Source organism: Diabrotica undecimpunctata, chromosome 4 (assembly GCF_040954645.1).
Source record: "Diabrotica undecimpunctata isolate CICGRU chromosome 4, icDiaUnde3, whole genome shotgun sequence".
NCBI lineage: Eukaryota > Metazoa > Arthropoda > Insecta > Coleoptera > Chrysomelidae > Diabrotica > Diabrotica undecimpunctata.
This window is the reverse complement of record NC_092806.1, coordinates 2,758,381-2,781,132: the sequence shown is the minus strand read 5'-3', so window position 1 is coordinate 2,781,132 and position 22,752 is coordinate 2,758,381. Positions and strand designations below refer to the sequence as shown.

The 22,752-nt window shown below is 32.8% G+C and overlaps 1 protein-coding gene across 2 annotated transcripts in view; it reads right to left on the bottom strand.

The window, feature by feature from the left end:
- LOC140439043 (alkaline phosphatase-like) overlaps positions 1–22,752 on the bottom strand; it is a 586,651-nt gene that overhangs the window by 508,983 nt on the left and 54,916 nt on the right. Inside the window, exon 2 of one of the 2 annotated variants that reach the window (XM_072528682.1) lies at positions 20,658–20,681. The exons of the other annotated variant lie outside the window; for it this stretch is intronic. The gene's annotated coding sequence lies outside the window, so the exon portion shown is untranslated. The remainder of the gene's footprint in view (positions 1–20,657; positions 20,682–22,752) is intronic. 2 annotated transcript variants of the gene reach the window in all.

The following is a 22,752-nucleotide window of genomic DNA, read 5'->3' as shown; positions in this document are numbered from 1 at the left end:
GTTCCATTCGATTCTTCCATCGACTCGAACCGGATTCCTTTCAAGGCAAACTTAATTTTCGGATACAGGAAAAACTCACAGGGTGCTAAATCCGGCGAGTACGGCGGGTATTCAAGCACTGGAATGGCTCTAGCGTCTAAATACCGCTTTACAAACAGTGCGTTATGGGCAGGTACGTTGTCCTGGTGCAAGATCCACGGCTTGTTTTTCCTCAATTCCGGCTTTTTCTTACGAACTCGCTCTCGCAGCGTTGCCAAAACTTTCAAATAGTAAGTTTGGTTTACATCTTGATCCTCTGGAACCCATTCAGTCATCACGATGCCGTTATTGTCGAAAAAAACGATTAGCATGTCTCTAAATTTTGATTTTGACATTATTGCTTTTTTCATTCTTGGCGATGCAGGAGTTTTCCAGTGCATGGATTGTCGCTTAGTTTCAACATCGTATTTGAATATTTAGGTTTTATCGCAAGTGATGAGGTTTTCCATTAATTCAGGCTCTTTATGTAACCTCTCAAGAAAATCTGAGCAGAACTTTTGACGGACGAGCTTTTGGTAAGGGGTAAAATTTTTTGGGACTAACTTCACACAAACTTTCTTCATGTTTAATGCATCATGTTAAATTTTTGTGACAGTTTCTTTATCGGCGTTTACAGTCTCAGAAATCATCCGAATGCTCATATGACGATCTCCGCGCACAATTTCATTTACATATTTTGGTCACTGTTTGCGGAGTTGAAACAGAGACGGGTCCACCTGGACATTGGTCATCTTCGACGCTCTCTCGACCTTCAGAAAACCGTTTATACCACTCGAAAACACGCGCACGAGATAGAGAATTCTCACCATAGGCCTCTTTCAACTAATTATTGTCGAAGTTTTTTTTTATTTGCCCAGAAATTTCACATTAATCCGTTGCTCATGTTTTTCGTCGCACATTGTTATCGGCACGAGAAAATCCTCTACAGAAAAAATACTACTACAGCAACAAAAACGTGTTTTTGTACTGAAAGAGTAGACACTTCCAGCTATCCAATGATGCAGTCTTGTTATTTAATAGCTAGATCTCGTAATATCAATATATAGTATTCTGTATCTAATTGACATATTTTAAGTCCCTACTAACATATACGTATTATTTTTTATTGTGTTTAGTTTCTTTCTTTGTCGGTTAATAAATATTTTATTAAGAGTAGCAGTTTTAAATGAATGATGAACAGTTTACCGACAATTTATGCTCTGTAGCCAATTTTATAGCTTTTATAGTAAAATACTACAGCAAAGTACACCTTTATTAATTCAATAATAGGCAAACTTAATTTAAGATGCCCCAGATTTGTCGCGACTTAATTCTTGTTACGAAATTAATATTTCTCTTGTAAATAGCCGTCCGAAGTTACTTTAAAAAACTTTTGCAAATTTGAAGATAGTTACATTTAAGTTAGGTCCATTATTAAATTAAAAGCTTCTGGCTCAAGTTTCCTCACACTTCTAGAACTACACACCGAGAACTTTTCGCTGCTTTAAATTTCAATTGCCAGATATTTCCCGGGAGAACTTAAAAGTGACTCCTTTTAGAACTGCCTTAATGGTTCTAAAGTATTTCTTGATCATTTGTATTCAAGAAAAGGCGATGAGAATAAATAGGTGAAATAACTTGTCTGCGATAAAATGAATTTTATACCTTTCAAGAAGAGATGACGACTATAAACTATCAAGTACAATAAAAGCGAAATATATTAATGGCGGTTCATAGGCAAGTCAACAGTTATTACGAAGAAGTTTATTAAACAATATTTATGATATTTTTCTTCTAAAATGCAAACAATTTTGTTAGTTGAAAATATTAAGTTTTATTTAAAATTTAGTTTCAAAATACAACTAATCTTAATATATCTAAAACGAAACTGGAAAACAAATTTAAATAAGATTATTATTTATACCTATAAAAAATGTTTTATTATAAAATTATAAACTAAATAATTTGTGAAAGCATTAGTGCTCCAGGTTCATCATCATCATCAGTAGCTCGACTCCTCTCTGGGTCCTGGCTTGTTCTAGGATTTTCTGCCATTCTGTTCTGTTCCTTGCTTTGTTTTTCCAGTTGGTACTCTTATGTGTTTTCGAATCTTGTTCCACTTGTTCCATGTATCTAAGTTTGGGTCTTCCCTTTGACATTCTCCCTACTGGTGTTTGCCTCATTATATGTTTTGGTATTTCAGTCTCAAATATCCCTTTAACACGGGCCATTCAGTGCAGACGTCCGATCTTTATGGATGTTATGACCTCTGGTTCATTGTATGCTATGTATAGTTCGAAATTATATCTTATGCGCCATATGTCATTTTCTTTTACCCCCTTATATATGTGTCACCCCTCCTAAGTGAATTAGGACTTGTGGTAAACGAGGAAAAAACCAAATATATGTTGGTTTCTAAAAACCCTCGAAATATCCAACAAAGAATTCAAATTAACAACCATACCTTTGAGCAAGTCAACAAATTTACATATCTTGGATCGCTAGTAAACGCAACAAACACGACAAGCGACGAAATAAAAAGACGCATAGCAATAGCAAACAGAACTGTTCACGGCCTCCAGAGACATTTAAAAAATAAAAATATAAAACGTGCACTAAAGCTTAATATATACAGGACCTTAATAAGACCAGTTTTGATATATGGGGCTGAAACGTGGATCTTATCTCAAAATGATAAAAGACTTCTTGGTATTTTTGAGAGAAAAATTCTTAGAAAGATTTTTGGGGCCGTAAATGAAAATGGGCTATGGCGTCGAAGATACAACTTTGAACTGTATCAGTTATACACCGATCCAGATATTGTGAAATTCGTTAAAGTGCAGAGACTTAGATGGGCTGGACACATTGCTAGGATGTCAGATCACGAATACACGAAGAGATTAACATTTTCACAACCAGAGGGCACAAGAAGCAGAGGACGACCACGAATGAGATGGATTGATGATGTGGAAGAAGACCTACAGATTCTAGGGGTTAGAAGATGGAGGGAAGTTGCCAGGAATCGACAGGAGTGGCGACTTCTTTGTGAGCAGGCCAAGATCCACAACGGATTGTCGAGCCACTTATGATGATGATATATGTGTCTAAGGATTTTTCGTTCAAATATACCTAATAGGTTCTCATCGCTTTTCGACAGTGTCCATGTCTCTGACCCATATACAAGGACTGGTTTTATCAGGGTCTTGTATATTTTGTATTTGGTTTTTCTTTCTTGTAATGTTGCTAAATCTTAGATGTTTATTTAGTCCATTGTATGTTTTATTAGCGATATGTATTCTTCTCTTAACTTTTTCACTGACATTGTTATTTGCGGTAACTAGTCAACCTAGATATGTAAATTTTTCACGCTTTCGATGTTCTTGTCTCCTATTGTCAGATTCTCTAGGTTTCTTTGGCCTGTCGATTTGTGGACCTTCATGTATTTGGTTTTTGTTTCATTAATGTTTATGCCACTGTTTTGTGCCGCTCTTTCTATCGCATGAAATGCTTATATTATTTCTCTTCGCTTCTAGCTATGATATCAACATCATCTGAAAATGCCAATATTTGTACACTCTGTTATTATTGTTCTTCTAGTGTTGACTTTTGACTCTTTAAATATTTTCTCTAATGTAATGTTGAATTGAATACAGGATAGGGCATCTCCCTGTCGTAGGCCCGTTCTCACATGGATTATATCTGTTAGTGCGTTTTGATTTCGAATTTTGCTTTGTACTTTAAGTGTTTTTTCATGGATCAAAAATTCTCGATGAATGCTATCATAGGCACTCTCAAAATCAATGAAAAGATAATGTGTGTCTATATTAAATTCACTAGTCTTTTCCAAGATTTGCCTCAAGACGAAGATCTTATCTATTTTAGACTTCTGCCTGCAGAAACCACATTAATATCCCCCAACTATTTGTTCCGCATATGGTCTAAATCGGTTATACACAATATTTGACAGTATTTTATATGCTACAGTTAGTAGCGTTATTGCTCGGTAGTTTTTACATTGAAGCTGATCTCCCTTTTTATGAAGTGGGATAATTACTCTGGTATTCCAGTCTTGTGGCAAATGTTTATTATTCCATATCTTCACTATTAGTTCGTGTATCGCATTCAATAGGGAGTCTCCGCATTACTTCATTAATTCTGAGCTAAAGTTGTCTAATCCAGGTGACTTGTTATTTTTCAGTCTGGGAACTACTTCTTGCATTTCAGCTACTAAAGGGGGGCTGTTTCTCTGGTATCCATGTTATCCAGTATAATTTCATCATATAGTAGATCTTCATTTTTTTCAAACTTTTCTTTAAAGAATTCTGTCCATCTTTGTAGTATTTCACTCTGTTGAGCTACTATGTCTCCTTCTTTGCCTCTGCACATCATTGTTCTTGGTTTAAATTATTTTCTCCTTTTGTTAAGCTTTTAGTAGAATTGTCTGTTTTGTGATGGTTTATTTAGTTCTTCCATTTCTTGGAGTTCTTTTTCTATGTGTTCTCTTCTCTTTTTGCGATGTATTTTCTTTTCTTTTCTCCTTAGCATTCTATATAGCTTTTCGTGTTCTATGTCGTTGTTGTAGTCGTTGATATGCATTATTTTTCCTCTCTGTTATGTTACGACACTCTTCATCGAACCACTGTCCTTCAGTTGATTTGAGTTTTTTTTGTAAACCCAGGGTCTTTTTGGCCGCGTCTTGTATGATGTTTTTACATGCTTCCCATTCTCTGTTTATATCATCGTGCTTTTGTCTGTTTTCTGGCTTTCCTTTTATATATTATTTGTATTTTGCCTTTTTGCTGTTGTCTGCTAGGTTTTTTATTTCATATCTTTCAGTTTTGGATCCCCTTTTTTTTAATGTGTAATGTTTTTTTTAATTCTAACTTATTTATTATTTATTTATTAAAGGTTCTATTTATAACACTCACAAGTTTATTAAAGTCTTTATTTGTACTATATATATATATATCTAATTTATTTTACACTTAATAATTATATAATTTATCTACATTTATAATTCGTGCGTTACAATTTAAACGCGGCACGAATCTTCAAAATTGACTGTTCTTTTCCCAACAAAATTCCTCTTTAAATATAAAACTCCGTTAGTTTCGGAATCCCCTATAGCAGACATGAATTTACTCGAACATTGGGGAAGACTGGTTGTTGGCGGTGTTGACAAGAATAACGGGAACTCAGGCTGGTTTTTCGAAGAAGGGACTAGAGGTTTCTATCGGCCGGTAAACAAGTCCCGCCGAAATGACTAGAGCGGAAAAGATATTAGTCATAATATATTTACAGTTTTATAGGCCATGATATTTACTATCGAAACAAATGTTTGAGATTTTGGCTCTTATTCTACTTTTCACTAGGTAGAGTCACTCAGAGTTCACTCAGAGTATGCATTTGCCCCTTGTCTGCTGCATACGTTTGTTACGTCTGAGTGATGTCTAAAGTTAATATTAACATGATCGATCTGGAGACTGTGACCCCATCTGGAGATCTCCACGTTCCCTTATGAATAGTAGTAGTCTAGGATACCTATGATGGTAAAAACACTAAAAAAACTCAGATTTTTTTATATTCATTGATTTGCGTAAAAAGTTGTGGGAAAGCTCATTCTACTCTCCACTTCATAATCTTTTCTATACCAAAATGTGCTAATTATTTTTTAGGGTAAAATCCACCCGTTATTTTCCAATTTTATACAAACTCAAAGTAAAGCTTATAATAGATAGGATTAATCCTAAAATATGTCCGCCAAAGATTATTAATTTGATACTAAAAATAATTATTCACTAATTTTATTAATGTGTCCCCTCTTCAAAACCACGTTTTATTATGAATTAACCCAGATATTACTACCGTCCTTTTAAAAGGCAGTGTAAATTCTGCATAATTTAGGTTAGTACAGCTACCAACTGATAGATGGCTCTAGATGGAGTGTTTTCAAGAGCCAGCACTCGACAAGTTTTAACGATTTTAGTGCGCGCACATGCTGTAATTGTGAGGTTATCTGTGTAACTTGCCAGGTTTTGGACTACAAAATGGATGCTTATAATTGGAGGTAAGTCTAGAATTAAAAAACTGTTATTTCACGGCATTGGCATGTGGATTATTGTATAATAGGGACTTATGTACGTATATTCTTGGCTCGAATAGTTGTCACGTTGTTTCAAAGGCTCGCCGCTTGGGATTTCATTTTGTTCTTTTAAAAGGACGGTAGTAATTAGTACTACCAACGTGCGTATTGTTTCAGGAGGCCTCTCAAAATGCATGAGCTATTAGAAGAGCTTGATTCTGATGAAATCCTAGTCCCTCCAGATGGTTTGATCATATTTCCCCCAGAAAATGTCAATGATGATGTCACCGATTGCGACTCCGGCGATGAAGAACTAACTACAATAAATAATTTACCGGGTAGTCAGTTGAGAAACGATGTAGAACTTGTTTTTGACAACGCGACTGAATTACCACAAGATTCTGTGAATTCCAGCCTACCAGAAGAAGATTCGGCTTTGTTTCTTTCGAAGGAAAAGCTGCCCCATCAATTAGAGAAGAGAATATCTGCACACTGGATTCAAGGAGACTTGTATCAACACCCTGATTGTACTTACTGAAAAACTCAATTTGGACCGAAAATGACTCAGTCGCCGATGGAAATTTTCAATTTGTTTTTTGATGATGAAGTCATCAATTTGGTTACCGAATACACTAACATCTACGCAGGACAAAGAAATCTTTTGAACGACATTACTCAAAATGAGATTCGATGTTTTATAGGCGTTCTTGTATTGAGTGGTTATGTGGTTGTGCCGAAAAGGTACATGTACTGGAAAAATCGTGACGATTCGCACAACGCAATGGTGGTAGCTGCTATATCTAGGGATAGATTTTCCCACATAATGAAAGTTTTGCATGTTTGCAATAACTTGTCATTAGATAAATTTAATAGATTTGCCAAGATGCGACCCCTGTTCGACGTAATAAACAAAAAATTTATGCAATTTTCCCCTTTAGAAAAACATCACAGCATAGATGAGGCAATGGTTCCGTATTTTGGTTGCCAACCCACAAAACAATTCATCAGGGGAAAACCAATCCGTTGGGGGTACAAAATGTGGGTAGGAGCCCTTCGTCTGGGATACATAGTTTGGTTTTCTCCTAACCAAGGTAATTCCACTACAATACCTGAACAATATAAAGTCCTTGGATTGGGTGCATCAGTAGTTCTATCCTATGCAGACAGATTGAATAAAGTATGGCCTCAAAGGCGATTCCATCTTATTTTTGATAATTATTTTACTTCTATTCATTTACTGCATGAGCTAAAACAAAGAGGCATATTTGGTACAGGCACTGTAAGGGAAAATCGCACCATGAAATGCCCTTTACCCTGTTTATCTATTATGAAAAAAAAACGTGGCAAATACGAGTATCGTCTTGATAAAAATACAGGAATAGTGGTTTGCCGCTGGCATGATAATAATATCGTTTCTATTGCTTCCAATTTTGTACCAGTAATGCCTTGCTTCTCTGTAAAGAGATTTTCACAAGCAGAGAAAAAACATATTCAAGTTCCTCAACCAAATATTGTTAGAATATACAATAACTTCATGGGTGGCGTTGATCGCAGTGACCAGAACATCAGTTTATATCGAGTGTCCATAAGAGGAAAGAAATGGTATTTTCCCCTTTTTGCTCATTGCGTTGATAAGGCTATTCAAAATGCGTGGCAGATTCACAAAACTCAAGACGGTAAACTGGATCAACTTGAATTTAAAAGATCTATTGCAACTAATATTTTGGAAACTTTTAAAAAAGAAACAAAACGCGGACCTTCTAAGCGGAATTCGAATTCGGTAGCCAATTCAAGATATGACGGTTTTAACCACTTGGTTCTTTATCAAGAAAAGCAATTGCGATGTGGATATTGTCACAAAAAAGTCCAGTTTTTGTGTGAAAAGTGCAAAATACCTTTACATCCAAAATTTTGTTTTAAATCCTTTCATTCTTTGTAAATTGATACTAATAAAATATATATGATATCTGGTACCGTATATTACTACCGTCCTTTTAAAAGAACATGTCAAAACTTGACAGGTATCGTCATAAAAAAATATATGATTGTGTTTTTTGGTTCCATATGCTATAATTTCCATGAAAATTCGAAATTAATTCAAAATGTTAACAATAAAAGTTTCAGTAATATCTGGGTTAAATAAAAAGAATTTAATTTTTCTGATATTTTTAATTAATTTATTGTTAGACTTTAATATATTTATTATAAATAATAATATTGAGGCTTAATTAATTTTAATTGTAAGTTTTCAACTCTTAGTTTTACCATTGCAACCCTTAAAATCCTATCCAATTGCATGATCTTCATATGTTATATAAGGATCTTCAGAGTATTTATCAATACTCCTCGGATCATAATTTAAAGAAAACTCTTAATTACAGCATTTTTACTTTTTCAATGTTAATATTATTTATTAATATGTTTAATTGATATAATCCTTTATGTTTAGCTACATATTTTATTTATTTTCGATACCAAAAAAATATGTTTATCCAATAAAAAGATACGTTTTGCGTTTGTAATATATTTTTTTTTTATTTTTGCACTTTTTTTTTAATATATGGTTACCGTAGTTATAGTCAAATGACTGCGGTCGTTCTGGTATTAAACGTATTAACTATTTATGATTTTTTTTTGGTAGATATAGACCGATTGTGGTGTTTAATTTGTGCCATAAAAACTGACCAACGCAGTTGACTTGAAAGTTAATATAAAAAAGTTTATTTACAAAATGTGAAATTAAATTTCGATATGAATTTGCCATCCGTTTAAAGCACGTTCAGTTTGCGAAGTCATAGGTATTTTATTTTCTCGTTTGCAAATACTCCTCACTGGATAACGAAATGTTTAATCAAGTTCATTTTGCTTGTTCATTTGTTTCTTTGTTTGCGAAAAATAACGGGATTGTTTAGCGCTCGAATAAGTTTGTTCTGAAATTGGTTTTAAATTGAATAATTGGCATTATTATACCAGAACGTAGAGAAAATAAATACGAAGTATGAGCAATATCCCCAGTTCAAGTATGTCTAAAATAAATTGTTTAGTAAAACAAAATCTGTGGGAAAAACTGAGGTTAAAAATTCCATTGTGTTGGAATTTGTATTTTCGGTAAATAGGTATTTTTATTTTCAGGTACATCATTTTCAGTATAATAAGAGGATGAAAACAATGAAAATATTAAAACGCCTAGATGACGCATTTTTCAGCAGTCTCACAAAAACGTCATAGCATTTTTTTATCCTATATAAATATAATGAAAATTCCATAATGCTTTTAAAATAAAAAATCCGTTTAAAAAAAGGATTCAGATTTTTAAATTTCGGCCGGGCGCGCCTCATTTAATTAATTTTCTGCGTAAATTCAATGTTTACAGGTAAAGTGTTGTAGCATTTTCGTTTCACCCCGTATATTATAAAATACTGAAAAAGATTCTTAATTTTTTTGTGTCTATGAGATTGATAATCTAAACATTTTGGAGTTTGTTGTGTCACACGCCGACGACAGAATTATTCATTCGAGGTTTAGAAATAACTGTTGTTTTTCTACCACGACTATGTGTACCTCTCCCTATCAACCAACCTCGTGTATATTTTCTGCCTGAGTACGGTTTCGCGAGTTTAATAGTTATTTTCGGTGCGAGACTTTGTATCGCCTAACGGTGTGGCTATTACTTATTGGCATAACTTGCAGATCAGGTAAATATTCAGCATCTATATTGCATTTTATCGGTAAGTTATTGTCAATTCTTATTAATAGATGTCCTTTGAAGCCGAACAAGAAAGTTTTTTGGAATTATAGGAAATTGTTCCCACCGAAGATGAAAATTATTTTGACGATAAGGAAAGTGAAAATGAAATCGATCAGATTGAGGAACGGGATGGCGGAAGTGAATGGAAACCGGATGTGTCCGACGAGGAAGAAGAAAATAAAGTAATATCTTAGTGTTTGTTGCAAAAGATAAACTTACTACAAGGAAAAAAGTTGTTCCACTGAAATATGTTATAACACGACAAGAAAATTACGTACTACCTTTGATGATGTCAGGATTACCTACACGTAACTTGAAGACTTCCAGTATTATTTGGAAACATTTTGTGAATAACGCTATGGTAGAAATGATTGTAGAGCGTACGAACAAATATACAGACTTAATAATAAATAACTTTGTTGGCGATCGGGATGCTAGACACATTGATATATTAGAAGTGCAGGTACTAATAGGTCTAAAAGGTAATCGTGTGAATCCAGATGAGTTTTGGAAAACTGATGAAGCAAGTTAAAAAATGTGTCGTAGTCATGCAGAACATAGTGAACGTAGCGACTCTTGGTTCTTCGTTTTTTCTAGGGACTAACGGAGGGTTAAGCCAATCTTCTAATAGCTTAAATATTTTTCTCGTCCCTCGACAAAGGACTGGGTGGCGCCCTTTATTTTTCCCTTTTCTTCCTTAGTACCAAATTCCCTCATTTTCATTGGTACATTTCAATTCCGTCCAAATTTTTTTAATATATCCTCATCCCAAATGTATTGACACACGTTCTAATGCTCACCGTTTTGTATTTCAAAATAGCTGAGCGTCGATTTCCAACATAAGCTAACTTGCATGTGCATTTTCTTCTTAACTTTCCATCTTCCACTTCCCACCAAAAAAAATTAAGTTACAGTGTTAACGGGATATGCTACGTGGTCTTTTCAAAATTTCTTAATCTGTTTATCCTCATCTACTCCTCGTAGGCTGCTAACGTATAACATCTTGTAGCCAGCGTTTTCATTTTATCTGGATTAGTACATGGTCGATTTAATTTCTGTGAATTTGTAACAAAATACTGGGGTGTGTAGGAGGAGAGAGGTATAAGAAGAGTGGTCTATATATAGGGGATAAAATTGATAGAAGTAAAATAGATAACAATTAAGTAAAGAAGTAAAAAAATATTGAACGGAATGTGGCTAGGCTAGCAATGTAGGCAAGAGAATGACCACTAGAAACTCAAGGATGGATACGGCCAATTTGCATGCCTTTTAAAGACAGTAAATCAGGAAAATATGTATGATGGATAGAAAAGAAGATAAGAAAAATGAATAGATATAATGAAAATTAACAAAGAAAACAAATTGAGGGCGCCAGAAGAGGGATAATACTCTAAAAAGAGTAACAGTCACTCTTCCAGGTATCGTATACCGCTAATATTAATTAAAGTTGACTTAATAAACAAAAATGCTGTAAATGTAAAAAGGTAAGGAAATATTAATAAAAAATTATATGCAAAACAAATTCAAGTTTATTAAATATAACTTCTTAGATTTTGACAATCTCTAAGTTACCAAAAAGTATATGAAAATTTCACAATATAATATTTTAAAAAAAGAATGTTGAAAACAACTATAATAAAAAGTTGAAAACTACACAGAATAACTCTGATATAGAGTGTACAACCTACATCTAGGTTTAAACAACCTTAAACAAAATAATGCTAACGTTGGAAGAACGTATAGCCAAGTAAATATATCAAACTTACCTACAATATGACCAACAATATTGTTAAACAACTCTAAATGCACATACAAACAAAATAATATATATAAATGGGAACAAGCCAAGTTAAACAATTGAAACGGTATATTATCCTGAAGGGATAATAACCGGAATTAATAAGGCAAGATGAAATATAAAAAATTAGTTAAATAAACAAATAATGAAATAATTAAAGTTAATAATGAAATAATTAAAGTTAATAAAGAAATAAATGGTTAATACAAAAACAATGGAAGATAATCTCTGGGTAGAATTTGAGCTCAAACTTACCGATACCTTACACCAAGGGGAGTTATATTAATTAATATATATATATATATATGTTATAAAAAAAAACTAGAACTGGTGAAACAAGATATATATATATATATAGTTCTGAATCAAAAACCAACTGTCCTCCTACAGCTGTCTGGAAGGATACTCCCGAATGGTTTCGGTGTCCCAGCGAAGTCCTCCTTGAGGTCCGAAATTAGCACGGAGCTGGTGCTAATTGGCTCAGTTCCGATGATGACGGTCCTGCCCTACCTCTAGGTGCAGGCTGGAGAAAAAATGAGGGTGGAGTAGATAATACTCCCTGTGGCTTGTCCCAATGACCCTGATTCTAATTAGAGTTGAAGTGGTACTCTCCCTCGGATGTTCTGAGGGAAATTTATAATTCCATGGTAGGTGGCAGATAGCTAATCAATTCCGTGCTAGAAATCTCACTTCACCTCCCGAGTTTGCGAAAACACCGTCAATTAAATCGTTATGGTATACTTAGAATATTTAACTTCTTGAATTGAAGGAAATTCTATGCATTAATTGGATTTTCTTTCGCTAACTCCCACTTGTACCACTCCAAACTCCCGATCAAAAGTCAATTTTAATTCACAGTTTCTTAACCAAGAAGAGCCAATTTACACTCCCCCCTAATCTCCTGTCATCTCTCTGGTCCGCAATGGTACCAAATTAGAACAGAGTGACAACTTAAATTATTAACAATACACACTTAATGGGCAAATGAACACTTAAAGTTAGGCAGCCCATACTACATCTCTGAAATTATTTTTATATCAATACAGTATAAGTAACGACTGTTACATTCCCCTACTAGTCGGGAAAAAAAAATTTTATTCAAAATTTTTTTTTATAAAATTAAAGTATCAATAACTAAGTGTACTGGCCTAACATTCCACGTTGATCTGCAAGTTTACACAAAAAAAATAACCACGAACTAAAGATCACGGAAAAAAAAAAGAATGGTCAGGGCGCCAGACACCACAAACTCAGATGACTCGAAAGTCGAATCAAAATCTCAATCGACAATATGCTTAAAAAGCCAAATATTAACTAAATATACCAACTAAATTCTTGCTGACAAATAAATGTCGAATTGGGCACTAAATCCAAAATTGAACTATCCATGGACATCAGATCTATAAGACTAAGTATATCCAAGGACGAACAACCAGGCAAATGTATGAGCCAATTCAACCAATATCTCACCCGGAGATATACTAAACTAAGATCAAAGAAATCATAAACTAAATAGGTTAAGAACTGAACACTTAATCCAAAATTGAACTAACAATGGACACCAGATTCATAGTAATATATCCAGAGAAGAACAATCAGGAAGATTTATGGAGCAATTCTCACCAAACCAAATAACACAAATAGTAATCTAAATCGTAAACATACCAAAGTATATCAAAGACGTAATAACCAAAATAAATGTGAAATAGGACGCTTAATCCAAAGTCAGACTATCAATGGACACCAGATTCATAAAAGCATATCCAAAGAAGAACGACCAGGAAGATTTATGGACCCATTCACACCAATACTAAATTTCAAAACTAAATGAGGTCTACGTACACCCACATATGGTGATACGAACCTACATAACCAAATAAACCAAATAAGTGAGGAATCAGACACTGAATCCAAAATCGGACTATCGATGGACACCAGATTTATAAATAGAGCATATCCAAAGAAGAACGATCAGGAAAGGACCAATTCTCACTAATGCTGATAACTAAATTAGCTCTTACCCTCATCCGGTAATATGAGCCAATATCAACTAAGTAATTACAATAAAGCAAAATTTCCTAAAGTGTGAAGCAGCATTGTCACACTTATTCAGACTAAGTAATGTAATATGTAACTGAACTAAACCAAAGATAAAGATAAATACCTAAAGTCTAAAATGGACTAAAGGAATTCAGAGGCTAAATAAATTTTGAGTGTGCTGGTATTCGCTAACTATAGCATGGGGCTACAACAGATGTATGAGAATAACCAGACACCGATAAAATCCCAATAGAAATCCTAAGAAAATATAAGTGGTGGACTTTTCCTATAATACCATTACTAACGATAGAAAAAAAATATGTCGAGAACAAGCAATCAATTTTGAACAAAACTGTAGATTTATAACAAGTTCTCGCAGCATGGAATTATCCGGGAATAGTCCTACATCTAAACAGCAATTTATGCCTAAGGAAAGAAGTGGGATTACACTAAGAGAACAACTCATTTGTCTAAACTCTTAAATAGTGAAAATGACTAACTTGACATGTATAGGGATAGTTAAAGAAAAAAAACATAACCTGAAGTAAGATAACTAATATGAACTAATTAAACTTCCCTATCAAGTTGTGAAAAGGTAACTGGAATATTTGGACAATCACACAAGAATGGTTAGGACATGTCGCGAGCATTTCCTGACCAGAAATATTATGAGGCATAAACATCTGCCTACTCTGCAATAAACACATATAGTACGAACCTAATTGAGCAGCAGTGATCAGTTGCTGAGCAACAATCTCGAACCCACGTATTCACTAAAGCTGAGTATTGACAGATTCATTGACAGAAAATTCAGAAGAATAAATAAGAAGAAATAAGAAGGACGCCGGCCATCCTTACCTACTTCAAAATTCCAAACTAATTCCAGAACCATCCTGTATATGGAATCAGGACATAAATTATTGTAGAGTATTTAAGATTTTCGTGACAAGTGAGAATAAAGCAGACCAAAGATAAAAAATCACAACATCTTTCCAAGTTGGCAAATATTGAACAAATATATCAAAACAAATACTAAGGAATCAAATATCAAAGATATAACACACAATATATGATCCAGTAGTGTAACAACATAGGATATTTCCTTATCAGTAATAGGATTAACTATAAGTATAAATCTAAATATGTAAATATATACTAAACAACCCTCGTATCATATGAGGTTAAAAGGAGTAATTCTCCTGGGAAGATTAGTACCTAAGAATATTAATTCATTATGAAGTGCATCATTTATAATACAAAAAAAATGGATAAGTCATACATACTAATTATCTAATAAGTTATAGAAGTCATTAACCAATGCCAAAAGATACAAAAAATAGCGGTGTATTAGCGGTTATCTGGTGATTAAGAAAATCTTAGACTAAAATGCAAAATATAATCAAAATAAGCTAAAGACAAACAGATAAAGAGATTAGCTTAAACGAAAGTGTTAAGTTAGTCTTCTTCTGAGGATGAAGAACTAACCTCGTCGATGGTATTATCAGGCAGTAAATCCTTTACATGAAATTGACCAATTCGTTTGTTGGACGAATTGTCCCTTAATTCATATACCAAAGGAGATATTACCCTTACAACCGTACACGGAATGTATTTCTGGCAAAATTTTGCCGAAATAGCATCACCTTTACTTGATTTTACAAAGTTTCTCTTTAAAACTCTATCGCCAACAAAGAATCGCAAATCTAAAGTATTTGATTGGTTATAAATATTATATGGTACAACCATAGACATATCATCATCATCAACAAACCTAAAAGTTGATACTGATAATGGAACTATTTCACTACTGTAATCATTAGAATTGTGTTTAACGCTACTGGGTAAAGAAGAATTGGCAGTTGACCATCTGTGATCACTTAAAACAGGCGGATTCAACGTTTCATGATTAGTAGCTAATTTCGGGACTGATTTTGTGAAAAAAAAAAATGTGGCCAAGTTATTAGCAACACACCACCAAGATCAAAATAGCCAGCAAAAATAATATATATATAATCAAATAAATACCTTAGTTATCTTACTAAAATACTCAAAATAATTTCTAGTTATATGTAAATTATAACTGTTCTAAACCAAATATTAATATATATGCAACAATTAATAGTACCTATAAGTATAATACTGTTGGCTGTAGGAATAAAAGTTTATATAATATATGATATAAGTATGTGTAGGTAAGTAAGTAAATAGTTCTCAATAAAAATACAAAATTCAACCTAGAATGTAAGTTGTACTACTATAACCTATCACTGAGGTCTCAAAATATTAATAACTAATAAATCTAATAAATAAAACTAATAAATCAATACAGCAGTATAAGTATACCTGTTTAGTATTAATAAAAAATTTAAAGATAGAATAAATCAGCAATAATATGAGTAAAAAAAAAAAAACAAAAATACAAAAACTCAAGTAAGAAAAAAAAAGAAATCAGCTAAAAGCTACTGTCTTAATACCAAAAACTTGGAAAAGGCACCGCGTTGGGACGCCGATGTTTTTTCTCAACCTTGGTAGACTCTTCAAAGGGAATTCCTCTTATCCTCAGCTCATAATCCACTTCCTTAACTAATAAATGCTCAGCCTTAAAGGTACACATGATGAAAGAGAGGAAAAAAAAAATATCACCAACAAACCAAAATCAACAATGTGTTTAACCAAATGTAATTAATAAAGGTGTACCTATACCTTTAAATATAAATATATTTAAAATAATTTAAAGTTGGTTTGAGAGATCAAATGACAATAAGTAAATTGAACTTATTTTTATATATAGTATGCAATAATTGACCAAAAAAATATATATTATATAGTGTGATCGCACCTAAACAAAACCACTATTGGCTAATAACAATGTAAATAGTAATACAATAAATTATTCAATATTTCTCAACAAATGTACAGGTATCACTAACCCGATCAAACCAGAAATGTCAAACCAATATAATTATGAAAAATATTATACTAAATGAAGGTTTACAATTAATTATTAATTTAAAGTTAACAAAACCACCAACACAGCAATATAAGACACTATTCAATATTTCTGAGATACTGTAGCAAAGAACACTGGATCTAAATAACTATCAAATATGCAAAAATAGACAAACAAACTAGAAACAGTTTAAAAAGAGACAAATAAATTAAGGAATACTATCTTACTGAAAATCTGGGCTCCACGTTGGACTACGCCACTGTAACAAAATACTGGGGTGTGTAGGAGGAGAGAGGTATAAGAAGAGTGGTCTATATATAGGGGATAAAATTGATAGAAGTAAAATAGATAACAATTAAGTAAAGAAGTAAAAAAATATTGAACGGAATGTGGCTAGGCTAGCAATGTAGGCAAGAGAATGACCACTAGAAACTCAAGGATGGATACGGCCAATTTGCATGCCTTTTAAAGACAGTAAATCAGGAAAATATGTATGATGGATAGAAAAGAAGATAAGAAAAATGAATAGATATAATGAAAATTAACAAAGAAAACAAATTGAGGGCGCCAGAAGAGGGATAATACTCTAAAAAGAGTAACAGTCACTCTTCCAGGTATCGTATACCGCTAATATTAATTAAAGTTGACTTAATAAACAAAAATGCTGTAAATGTAAAAAGGTAAGGAAATATTAATAAAAAATTATATGCAAAACAAATTCAAGTTTATTAAATATAACTTCTTAGATTTTGACAATCTCTAAGTTACCAAAAAGTATATGAAAATTTCACAATATAATATTTTAAAAAAAGAATGTTGAAAACAACTATAATAAAAAGTTGAAAACTACACAGAATAACTCTGATATAGAGTGTACAACCTACATCTAGGTTAAAACAACCTTAAACAAAATAATGCTAACGTTGGAAGAACGTATAGCCAAGTAAATATATCAAACTTACCTACAATATGACCAACAATATTGTTAAACAACTCTAAATGCACATACAAACAAAATAATATATATAAATGGGAACAAGCCAAGTTAAACAATTGAAACGGTATATTATCCTGAAGGGATAATAACCGGAATTAATAAGGCAAGATGAAATATAAAAAATTAGTTAAATAAACAAATAATGAAATAATTAAAGTTAATAATGAAATAATTAAAGTTAATAAAGAAATAAATGGTTAATACAAAAACAATGGAAGATAATCTCTGGGTAGAATTTGAGCTCAAACTTACCGATACCTTACACCAAGGGGAGTTATATTAATTAATATATATATATATATATGTTATAAAAAAAAACTAGAACTGGTGAAACAAGATATATATATATATATAGTTCTGAATCAAAAACCAACTGTCCTCCTACAGCTGTCTGGAAGGATACTCCCGAATGGTTTCGGTGTCCCAGCGAAGTCCTCCTTGAGGTCCGAAATTAGCACGGAGCTGGTGCTAATTGGCTCAGTTCCGATGATGACGGTCCTGCCCTACCTCTAGGTGCAGGCTGGAGAAAAAATGAGGGTGGAGTAGATAATACTCCCTGTGGCTTGTCCCAATGACCCTGATTCTAATTAGAGTTGAAGTGGTACTCTCCCTCGGATGTTCTGAGGGAAATTTATAATTCCATGGTAGGTGGCAGATAGCTAATCAATTCCGTGCTAGAAATCTCACTTCACCTCCCGAGTTTGCGAAAACACCGTCAATTAAATCGTTATGGTATACTTAGAATATTTAACTTCTTGAATTGAAGGAAATTCTATGCATTAATTGGATTTTCTTTCGCTAACTCCCACTTGTACCACTCCAAACTCCCGATCAAAAGTCAATTTTAATTCACAGTTTCTTAACCAAGAAGAGCCAATTTACACTCCCCCCTAATCTCCTGTCATCTCTCTGGTCCGCAATGGTACCAAATTAGAACAGAGTGACAACTTAAATTATTAACAATACACACTTAATGGGCAAATGAACACTTAAAGTTAGGCAGCCCATACTACATCTCTGAAATTATTTTTATATCAATACAGTATAAGTAACGACTGTTACAAATTTCTCCAGAAGACCTCCACGTTTCCTTGTCTATCTTTTTATACTTAAACATATTTTCATCTAATTAAATATCGTTTTGTTTACAAAACTGTAGCAGTCAATTTTCATTATCAATTCTTTCTCTCGACTGTGTTCTACAGTAAGAAATAAGTATGAAAACAAGTACCCCTAAGGCAGAGACTATTAAAAAACTCCTGAAAATTTCTTTAATATAAACGGCAATGGCATGATTATCAAAGAATAAAAATATTATGGGACATGCTATGCGTGAAGAGAAATACTAGTCTTTCATTTATTATACAGCCAAAAATCTAACGCAAGATAATTATAGAAAGGAGAAGAATCTCATCGCATCGTAACTGAAATAATGTTAAGAATTGCCATCCTTCCTTGTACAGATAGTAAACTATTGTAAATTAAGGTAATTAAAAGATGAATCGGATTTAAAATAAAGAATAATTTTAAACAAAATTACTTTTATTATAAATTTTAATAAACTTCTAATAAATGGTTCCAATAAATTTCTATTCAATGATCGGTAATATCTTACAAATCCTAGTTTTACCAATTCATTACAACTATTAAAGTACCAATAGGGATAATTTATTTTAACCAGTCTACAAAGTTTGTACTTTATTACAACATCCCTGATTAAAGTTCTCCAATGTTTCATGAGCTTTCCTCTGCTCTTATTTATATGAAAACTTTTTGTTCGCCTAAATTTATTCCAATATACGATTGTGAGTAGTTTCTAAATAGGTATAAAGACGTGGTTATAAAACTTTATTTTGTGGCATGTTGTAAACTAAATTTTTTTATATTTAAAGATTAAATTACATGTTTTCTTATTTCTGGCGTTTTAACTTTCAATTCGAAAATTGTTTTAAAAAACTTGCAATAATCGTTTAAAAAAATTAGTAATATATATATATATATATATATATATATATATATATATATATATATATATATATATATATATATATATATATATAATCAATAACCCTTCTACCCTAAGGTGTTGGGTGTAAAGTCTCTTTTTAGGTTTCATATACAAACTTCCTCCAATTCTTCTTGTTGCTTGCCAATTTTTTCGCTTGCTCCTTGGTGACTCCTCTCCTGTCTAGGATGGCGGAAATTTCATCGTCCCAGGTCTTCATGGGTCTGCCCCTCGGTCTTTTCAAGGTTCTTCTCGCTTCCCACACTTGTTTCACTTTCAATCGTTCTCAAAATACAAATTTACTAATGTTTGTATTTTGAGAACGATTTCAGAAGTGGAAATTGAAACGCCAATAAACGTATTTTAACCTTTAATTGTAGCTTATCCCATTTAAATAGTAATTAACTGATTTGTTATGTACCATTATAATTGTATACAAATTATAAGGGTTTAATATTAATATCTATATACTTAATATGAAATATAGGTACTAAAAATAATAAAAAATCCTAATTTGTAAAATACCACAAACCATTGGAGTTGGAGTTAGGTAATTGAAGAATAATTTGAAGTGTAATAAATGAAAGTTAGAGTGAAGGGGGAGAAAATTTAATTAGAACCCATTAGAAATGTCCAAATGAGTAAAGAAGACAATTTGGAATAGATATCGAAGGATATACTATACCTGTGGAAAAAGTAATAGGGTCTAAAAGAGAGGAAATGGGAGGAAGAATGATTGAATGGACAAAAGTTTCAAGGAAATATTTTACAAGTGCTTGGTTTGAAAAAAGTAGATAGTTATATGTAATTTAGGAATAGTAGTACAAAAAACTATAGTAATAAATTATAAAGTTTAAATTAGTATAAAATAATAAGTAATACAATTTGAATGTTTTCATATTTAGGACAAACAACAAAAAGTTAAAGAATAAAAAACTTCAATGTCTGATATAAGTATTCTAAGAAAGTTATATAAATTTTATATGACTTCTCTATTAATGCTATATATTAATAATTACCTTATAAAAGTGAAGAAAACGAATCTGTAACAGAAAATATTTATTAATTTATATTTATTATAGTGTCATAGTATTATAGGCTTAATAAATTAAAAAAGGTAAAAGAAATAATAAATTAGACTTACTCACAATCAATTTAATTTAACTATCCAGACGACCGGTTTCGCTTTCTACAATATGCAAAGCATCTTCAGGTCTCAATACAAAGTTAAATAAATGATGCCGGTACTCTATTAATTGATGGTTGAAAGAACATGGTTTAAACTATCCTGTATTGTTAATTGGAGAACTCAAGTCTGCTATTGTATTTGTTTGACAGTAAACGGGGAAGTTCTAAATAACACACTTTCATAAATATATCTCTAGAATAAATATAAATAACTTTTAAATAACTTAATGATATAGAACATTACTTTCATCAAACAAACAATTACATTACACCTATCTCTACTTCATTGGATAAAATCTATCTCCTTAAGAACTTCCCCGTTTAACGTTTACCGTTTACCCAAGTTTTGAGCTCTCGTTTTAACTTGATTGTGTATGGCTTGTCTTTCGAAACCCTAGATGTCGATACCAGATGTAAGGCAATAGTGTTTGGGTTAATTGTTCTTTTGTTCCTTTTTATGGTAGTTCCGCTTCCTAATTTTCTTAATAGTGTCCCTGCTTGCCTACTTAAGACTTTCTACAGTTCTACAGTTCTACAGTTTCCATCCATTTTTATTGTCTCGCTGCATCTAGGCTATGGAGTAGTTCATCGACTAATTCTTGATCGCCGTTTTCAAGGAAATTTTGATAAAGTGATAGCCTCTTGGAATATACTTTTTGGTCGTGCTTATTACGGCTTCAACTAATTTTTTGTAATTTCTGATGGTAGGGGGTATCCAGCCTAGAGTCTTGTCCAGTTCCACAGAAAAGCTACCCCAAATGGCGTTCTTTAGATTCTAACGTGGGCGAGGGATGGATTTGATTATAGGAATCTGGGTTCCTGCCTCTAAGATCACTGGGCGGTGTTGGCTGTGTGGGAAGTCGTCCATTACTTTTCGAGAGATTGCTAAAAGTTGCTCATTTTTATTAGTAGAGACAAAACATAGATCAGGGTTGTACTCCTTCTTCCATGCTGCTGACATAAATGTAGGTCGGGCTTTAGCATCAAACTTAAGTGATAGATGTTTCTCCTCTGTCCATTTTACTAGTGCATTCCCATTGATGTTGCATTGTTTATATTTCCACTGTTCATGGTGACTATCCTAGTCCCCCACGTATATTAACGGGTGCGGATGTGTATGGATGACTTGGGCAGGCCGGGATATAGCTGGTGGTTTGTAGGTGTTTATAACGGTGATGCTTCCAATTTTTACAGCAATATGAATTTTATCGTTTTTTAACGTAATTCGTAATTTAACGTATGTTACTGTGCTGTATGACCGGTGGTACGTGGCACCCAGTAGTTCGAAGCCAGGTATTTTCCCCCTGTTTCGCAGTTGTTCTTTCGATTCGCAGTGTGTTTCCTTCAGAGCGACAAGGTCGATGTCGTTATCTTTTAGAAATTTTGATGAGTACTGGCTCTTTAAATAGCATATGCTCTCTACATTTAAGTGACAAATTCGGATCATAGGTCCGAGTTTTCTAGTCATTGGGTCCTGAGAGGGGCCATTTGTATTATTGTTAATTTGCCTTCTGATAAAGTTTAAAGGCATTATTTGCAATGTGTCTCTAGTGAGGAGATCCAAAGATTATCTGAACGCCAGTAATTGCAAGTTCATATACCATTACCCAGGGTACACTTGTATTATTCTACTACGAACCCAAACTAGCTCTATACCACGATAGATCTATAGTTTAAACACTATAAATATTACACAAATACGTTTACTGACAAATTTACTTACATATCTAAAACTAAATTAGCCACATCATCGCTTGTATTTCGTACTTTATAAAAACTATATCGAATGCTTGACAATACGGATCTATCTTCAACAAAATATAACAGTTATATTTATAAAATATTAAAGATTTAGCTACTGAACATACTATGGCTTCCACTTATGCCTTTCCAATTGCCGATCCCGGTCTAAACTTCAAATACAAA